The sequence below is a fragment of the Chrysemys picta genome, unplaced genomic scaffold (assembly GCF_011386835.1).
Source record: "Chrysemys picta bellii isolate R12L10 unplaced genomic scaffold, ASM1138683v2 scaf443, whole genome shotgun sequence".
NCBI lineage: Eukaryota > Metazoa > Chordata > Testudines > Emydidae > Chrysemys > Chrysemys picta.
The window spans coordinates 10,001-17,500 of NW_027053150.1; the positions used below are offsets into that span (position 1 = coordinate 10,001).

At 68.8% G+C, this 7,500-nt stretch overlaps 1 non-coding gene across 1 annotated transcript; it reads right to left on the reverse strand.

The window, feature by feature from the left end:
• Window positions 1-3,534: 3,534 nt before the first annotated feature.
• LOC135978767 (5S ribosomal RNA) lies at window positions 3,535-3,653 on the reverse strand. Its single transcript, XR_010596133.1, has one exon. It is a non-coding gene; the product is annotated as a 5S ribosomal RNA (ribosomal RNA).
• Window positions 3,654-7,500: the final 3,847 nt, after the last annotated feature.

Below are 7,500 nucleotides of genomic sequence, written 5' to 3' on the forward strand. Positions count from 1 at the left end.
ACGGAGCAGGTCCGGGGGAGGCTTAATAGTCGTCCCCCGGCCAGTCCGGGGGAGGCTTAATAGTCGTCCTCCGAGCGCTCCAGGAGGCAGGCTTAAGAGTCGTGCTTTAAGGCCACCAGGTCAACCCGTCGAATCTACTGGGTTGACCTGGCGGCCGGTTTGCTTTCCGGCCACCAGGTCAACCCATTGGATTCGACGGGTTGACCTGGCGGCTGGTTTGCTTTCCGGCCACCAGGTCAACCCATTGGATTCGACGGGTTGACCTGGTGGCCGGTTTGCTTTCCGGCCCGGGTGTCACCCCACTCCCAGGGCAGCACGGCAGTGGTCTTGAGGACCACAGAGGGGGGCTTAATAGTCGAGAGGGAGCAGGTCCGGGGGAGGCTTAATAGTCGTCCCCCGGCCAGTCCGGGGGAGGCTTAATAGTCGTCCCCCGGGTACTCCGGGGGCCAGGCTTAATCGTCGTCCCCCCGGGCGCTCCAGGGGGAAAAGCTTAATAGTCCTCCCCCGAGGATAGGCTTAATAGGCGTCCCCCGGCCAGTCCGGGGGAGGCTTAATAGTCCTTCCAGGGGAGGCTTAATAGTCATCCCCCGGGCAGTCCGCGGGAGGCTTAATAGTCGTCCCCCGAGTGCTCCGGGGGGGGCAGGCTTAATAGTCGTTCCCCAGGCAGTCCGGGAGAGGCTTAAGAGTCATCCCCCGACAGTGTGGGTGTGGGTGTGGGCGGGGGGGAGGCTTAGCAGTCGTCCCCAGGGCGGTCCGGGGGTGGGGGGAGGCCTCAGAGTCGTCCCTCCGAGAGCCGTGTCGGCGGCGGTGGCGGGTGTCAGGCTTTACATCCAGCCTCCGGAGGGTGAGCGTCCTCGGACGCGATGCAGCCGCCGCAGAGAGGCAGCCTCCGAGGCAGGGAGCGGAGCACCGAGGCTGGGGAGTGGGGAGCAGGAGCCGGGGGGGGGGAGGTGGGGGGCGTTCAGGACAACAGGTCAACCCCCGGGAAGCGGCTGTCAAATGTTCAAAGTCCCCACTCGGCCACCAGGTCAAGCCCCGGGAAGCGGCTGTAAAATGTTCAAAGTCCCCCCCGGGACAACAGGTCAAGCCCTGGGAGGCGGCTGTCAAATGTTCAAAGTCCCCACCGGGACAACAGGTCAAGCCCTGGGAGGCGGCTGTCAAATGTTCAAAGTCCCCACCGGGACAACAGGTCAACCCCCGGGAAGCGGCTGTCAAATTTTCAAAGTCCCCGTTCGGCCACCAGGTCAACCCGCTGAATCTACTGGGTTGACCTGGCGGCCGGTTTGCTTTCCGGCCACCAGGTCAACCCATTGGATTCGACGGGTTGACCTGGCGACCGGTTTGCTTTCCGGCCACCAGGTCAACCCATTGGATTCGACGGGTTGACCTGGTGGCCGGTTTGCTTTCCGGACCGGATGTCACCCCACTCCCAGGGCAGCGCGGCAGTGGTGCTGAGGACCGCAGAGGGGGGGCTTAATAGTCGAGAGGGAGCAGGTCCGGGGGAGGCTTAATAGTCGTCCCCCGAGGACTCCGGGGGCCAGGCTTAATAGTCGTCCCCCCCCCCCCCCCCCCCCGGGCGCTCCAGGGGGGAAAGCTTAATAGTCCTCCCCCGAGGACTCCGGGGGCAGGCTTAACAGTCGTCCGCCCCGGGCGCTCCAGCGGGAAAGCTTAATAGTCCTCCCCTGACAGTGTGTGTGTGTGTGGGAGGGAGGCTTAGCAGTCTTGCCCCGGGTGGTCCGGTGGGGGAGGCTTAGCAGTCATCCCCCGAGGACTCCGGGGGCAGGCTTAATAGTGGTTCCAGGGGAGGCTTAATAGTCTTCCCCCGGGCAGTCCGGGAGAGGCTTAATCGTCATCCCCCGACAGTGTGTGTGTGTGTGTGTGGGGGGGAGGCTTAGCAGTCTTCCCCCAGGCTGGGTGGGGGCCTGGCGGGAGGCGTCGCAGTCTTCCCCCGGGCGGTCCGGTGGGGGAGGCTTAGCAGTCGTCCCCAGGGCGGTCCGGGGGTGGGGTGGGGTGGGGGGCCTCACAGTCGTCCCTCGGAGAGCCGGGTCGGCGGCAGTGGTGGGTTTACGTCCAGCCTCCGGAGGGTGCGCGTCCTCGGAGGCGATGCAGGCGCCGCAGAGAGGCAGCCTCCGAGGCAGGGAGCGGAGCACCGAGGCTGGGGAGAGGGGAGCAGGAGCCGGGGGCTGGGGGTGGGGGTGGGGGGCGTTCAGGACAACCGGTCAAGCCCCGGGAAGCAGCTGTCAAATGTTCCAAGTCCCCACTCGGCCACCAGGTCCACCCCAGTCTAGCAATGGGGTTGACCTGGCTGACGGCCGGTTAGTATCAAGGTAAACTCACCGTCGTCCACAGGAGGGCAGCTCTCAGGCCGGCCGGCTGCGGCTGACTCTGGGGCGGCGCCCGGTCCCGGCAGCGAGGGGCGGGGGGCGCGGAGCGAGACGGGGCTAACCGGGGGGGGGGGGCGCCTCCTGCGACTTTGGGGGCCGCGGGTCGTCAGTGGCGTGCAGGCCGGGCCTCTCCCGGGGGATTCGGGGGGGCGGTCCTGCGGGCCGGGCGCAGGGGGCTCGGGCGAGCCCGGGCCGGTCCGCCCCGGGGCCGGGGTCTCCGCCTGCGGCTCAGGGGGGCGCGGGTCGTCGGGGGAGGAAGCCCGGGGGAGCTGCACACCGGCCCGCCAGGCCAGGCCTGGCCTGGATGGCCGCGGGGGGATTCGGGGCGGTCCCGCGGGCCGGGGGCCGGGCGCAGGGGAGGCGGGGGGTCCGAGCGAGTCCGTCCCGGGCCCGGGGCCTCCCCCTGCGGCTTTGGGGTCCGTGGGTCCCCGCTGGCGGAAGCCACTGGGAGCTGGACACCCGCCGTCCGTCCCGCCTGGCCAGGCCTGGCCTGGGTGGCCGCGGGGGGATTCGGGGCGGTCCCGCGGGCCGGCGGCCGGGCGCAGGGGAGGCGGGGGGTCCGAGCGAGTCGGTCCCGGGCCTGGGGTCTCCCCCTGCGGCTTTGGGGTCCGTGGGTCCCCGCTGGAGGAAGCCGCTGGGCGCTGGACACCCGCCGTCCGTCCCGCCTGGCCAGGCCTGGCCTGGGTGGCCGCGGGGGGATTCGGGGCGGTCCCGCGGGCCGGCGGCCGGGCGCAGGGGGTCCGAGCGAGTCCGTCCCAGGCCCGGGGCCTCCCCCTGCGGCTTTGGGGTCCGTGGGTCCCCGCTGGAGGAAGCCGCTGGGCGCTGGACACCCGCCGTCCGTCCCGCCTGGCCAGGCCTGGCCTGGGTGGCCGCGGGGGGGGATTCGGGGCGGACCTGCGGGCCGGCGGCCGGGAGGGTCCGGGCCAGTCCGCCCCATGCCCGGCGTCTCCCCCAGCGGCTTCGGTGGCCCCGGGGGGGGTCCTCCGCGGAGGAAGCCGGGTGGGTGGGGAGCCGGACCCCAGGCGCCCAGACCCGTGACCTGCGGCCGCGACCTCCGACTCGGCAGGAGCGACGAGGGGCTTTCCGGCCCGTCCCCCCCTCTCCTTCCCCCCCAGAAAAGGAGAGAGAGCTGACTCGGACCGGGAAAAGCTGCCTACGGCACCTGGGATTCCCAGGCGGTCACCCATCCAAGTACTAGCCAGGCCCGGGACGGTTTACCTTCCGAGATCGGACGGGATCGGGGGCGTTCGGTCCGGTATGGCCGTAGGCACCCGGCCCCGCGCCTCCTCGCCCGCTTTCCCCTGCCGACGCCCGGGCCTGCCGCACGGTGAGCCCCGGTCGGACTGCCCCCCCCCCTGCGGCAGGGCCCCCGTCTCTCGCGGGCCCGGTCCTTTTTTCCTTTTCGAGCTCCGGGGCCCGGGCTGGCCGCCAGAGCCCCTCCGCCCGCCCTCCCCGGCGTCGGGGAAAATACTGTCCCGGACTTCCAGTGCGCCCGATCCTGTCAGCCGGGGGGTGGGGAGGGGCAGTCCCTCGCTGCGGCCGGGGAGGGTGAGCCCAGGGCGGCTTGCCTGCCGTGCGAGGCCCCTCTCGGCCACCAGGTCAACCCCGAGTCGAAAGGGCTGAAAAATTTTCAGAGTCCCCTCCCGGGCACCAGGTCAACCCGTGGAATCGGACGGGTTCACCTGCTGGCCGGTTCGCTTCCCGGCCACCAGGTCAACCCCTAGGTTGCCGACCGGCCTACCCAGTGGCCGGTTTGCTTTCCGGCCACCAGGTCAACCCCTAGGGGTTTTAACGGGGGCACGCCCGGTGGCCTCTTTCCCGTCCGGTCACCAGGTCAACCCGGATCTCCCTCCTTCCCTGGGCGTCCCCTCCTCGGAGGCGTCAGGTTCCATTTCCCCCCCCCCCCCCCAGACTTCCAGGGGCCCGATCCAGTCGGCCGGGAGGCAGTCCCTCGCTGCGGCCGGGGAGGGTGAGCCCAGGGCGGCCTGGTCCATGTCTCTAGTGGGCCCGATCCTTTTTTTTTTTTTCGAGCTCCGGGGCCAGGCCCGCCCGGGCAGCCCTCCTCGGAGGCGTGGGGCGATTCCCCCCCCCCCCCAGACTTCCAGGGGCCCGATCCTGTCGGCCGGGAGGCAGTCCCTCGCTGCGGCCGGGGAGGGTCAGCCCAGGGCGGCTTGCCTGCCGTGCGAGTCCCCTCTCGGCCACCAGGTCAACCGCGAGTCGAAAGGGCTGAAAAATTTTCAGAGTCCCCTCCCGGGCACCAGGTCAACCCGTGGAATCGAACGGGTTCACCTGCTGGCCGGTTCGCTTCCCGGCCACCAGGTCAACCCGTGGAATCGGACGGGTTCACCGGCTGGCCGGTTCGCTTTCCGGCCACCAGGTCAACCCCTAGGTTTTAAGGGGGGGACGCCCGGTGGCCTCTTTCCCGTCCGGTCACCAGGTCAACCCGGATCTCCCTCCTTCCCTGGGCGCCCCCTCCTCGGAGGCGTCAGGTTCCATTCTTTTTTCCAGACTTCCAGGGGCCCGATCCAGTCGGCCGGGTGGCAGTCCCTCGCTGCGGCCGGGGAGGGTGAGCCCAGGGCGGCTTGCCTGCCGTGCGAGTCCCCTCTCGGCCACCAGGTCAACCCCGAGTCGAAAGGGCTGAAAAATTTTCAGAGTCCCCTCCCGGGCACCAGGTCAACCCGTGGAATCGAACGGGTTCACCTGCTGGCCGGTTCGCTTCCCGGCCACCAGGTCAACCCGTGGAATCGGACGGGTTCACCGGCTGGCCGGTTCGCTTTCCGGCCACCAGGTCAACCCCTAGGTTTTAAGGGGGGGGGGACGCCCGGTGGCCTCTTTCCCGTCCGGTCAGCAGGTCAACCCGGATCTCCCTCCTTCCCTGGGTGCCCCCTCCTCGGAGGCGTCAGGTTCCATTCTTTTTTCCAGACTTCCAGGGGCCCGATCCAGTCGGCCGGGTGGCAGTCCCTCGCTGCGGCCGGGGAGGGTGAGCCCAGGGCGGCTTGCCTGCCGTGCGAGTCCCCTCTCGGCCACCAGGTCAACCCCGAGTCGAAAGGGCTGAAAAATTTTCAGAGTCCCCTCCCGGGCACCAGGTCAACCCGTGGAATCGAACGGGTTCACCTGCTGGCCGGTTCGCTTCCCGGGCACCAGGTCAACCCGTGGAATCGAACGGGTTCACCTGCTGGCCGGTTCGCTTCCCGGGCACCAGGTCAACCCGTGGAATCGAACGGGTTCACCTGCTGGCCGGTTCGCTTCCCGGGCACCAGGTCAACCCGTGGAATCGAACGGGTTCACCTGCTGGCCGGTTCGCTTTCCGGCCACCAGGTCAACCCCTAGGTTTTAAGGGGGGGGGGACGCCCGGTGGCCTCTTTCCCGTCCGGTCAGCAGGTCAACCCGGATCTCCCTCCTTCCCTGGGCGCCCCCTCCTCGGAGGCGTCAGGTTCCATTCTTTTTTCCAGACTTCCAGGGGCCCGATCCAGTCGACCGGGAGGCAGTCCCTCGCTGCGGCCGGGGAGGGTGAGCCCAGGGCGGCTTGCCTGCCGTGCGAGTCCCCTCTCGGCCACCAGGTCAACCCCGAGTCGAAAGGGCTGAAAAATTTTCAGAGTCCCCTCCCGGGCACCAGGTCAACCCGTGGAATCGAACGGGTTCACCTGCTGGCCGGTTCGCTTCCCGGGCACCAGGTCAACCCGTGGAATCGAACGGGTTCACCTGCTGGCCGGTTCGCTTCCCGGGCACCAGGTCAACCCGTGGAATCGAACGGGTTCACCTGCTGGCCGGTTCGCTTTCCGGCCACCAGGTCAACCCCTAGGTTTTAAGGGGGGGGACGCCCGGTGGCCTCTTTCCCGTCCGGTCAGCAGGTCAACCCGGATCTCCCTCCTTCCCTGGGCGCCCCCTCCTCGGAGGCGTCAGGTTCCATTCTTTTTTCCAGACTTCCAGGGGCCCGATCCAGTCGGCCGGGTGGCAGTCCCTCGCTGCGGCCGGGGAGGGTGAGCCCAGGGCGGCTTGCCTGCCGTGCGAGTCCCCTCTCGGCCACCAGGTCAACCCCGAGTCGAAAGGGCTGAAAAATTTTCAGAGTCCCCTCCCGGGCACCAGGTCAACCCGTGGAATCGAACGGGTTCACCTGCTGGCCGGTTCGCTTCCCGGGCACCAGGTCAACCCGTGGAATCGAACGGGTTCACCTGCTGGCCGGTTCGCTTCCCGGGCACCAGGTCAACCCGTGGAATCGAACGGGTTCACCTGCTGGCCGGTTCGCTTCCCGGGCACCAGGTCAACCCGTGGAATCGAAAGGGTTCACCTGCTGGCCGGTTCGCTTTCCGGCCACCAGGTCAACCCCTAGGTTTTAAGGGGGGGGACGCCCGGTGGCCTCTTTCCCGTCCGGTCAGCAGGTCAACCCGGATCTCCCTCCTTCCCTGGGCGCCCCCTCCTCGGAGGCGTCAGGTTCCATTCTTCTTTTTCCAGACTTCCAGGGGCCCGATCCAGTCGACCGGGAGGCAGTCCCTCGCTGCGGCCGGGGAAGGTGAGCCCAGGGCGGCCTGGTCCATGTCTCTAGTGGGCCCGATCCTTTTTTTTTTTCCGAGCTCCGGGGCCAGGCCCGCCCGGGCAGCCCTCCTCGGGGGCGTGGGGCGATTTCCCCCCCCCCACCCCCAGACTTCCAGGGGCCCGATCCTGTCGGCCGGGAGGCAGTCCCTCGCTGCGGCCGGGGAGGGTCAGCCCAGGGCGGCCTGCTTGGCGGCCGGGTCCATGTCTCTAGTGGGCCCGATCCTTTTTTTCCCTTTTCCGGCTCCGGGGCCCGGGGTGCCCGGGTAGCCCTCCGCGGTGGCGTCGGCCAATTTTTTTTAAAATCAGACTTCCGTGGGCCCGATCCTGACGGCCGGGAGGCAGTCCCTCGCCGCGTCCGGGGACGGCGAGACGCTCGGCCACCGGGTCAACCCGGAGGAAGCGGGCTGGGGGAAGAAAAAAAAAAAAAAAGTTTTCCAAGTCCGAAAAATTTTCAAAGTCCCCTCTCGGCCACCAGGTCAACCCCTTTGGAGCGAATGGGTTGACCTGACGGCCGGTCGTCTCGCGGATGTCCGGAAGGGGTCGCCCCACGCCGTCTCGGCCGACCGAGGGAACCACGAGGTGG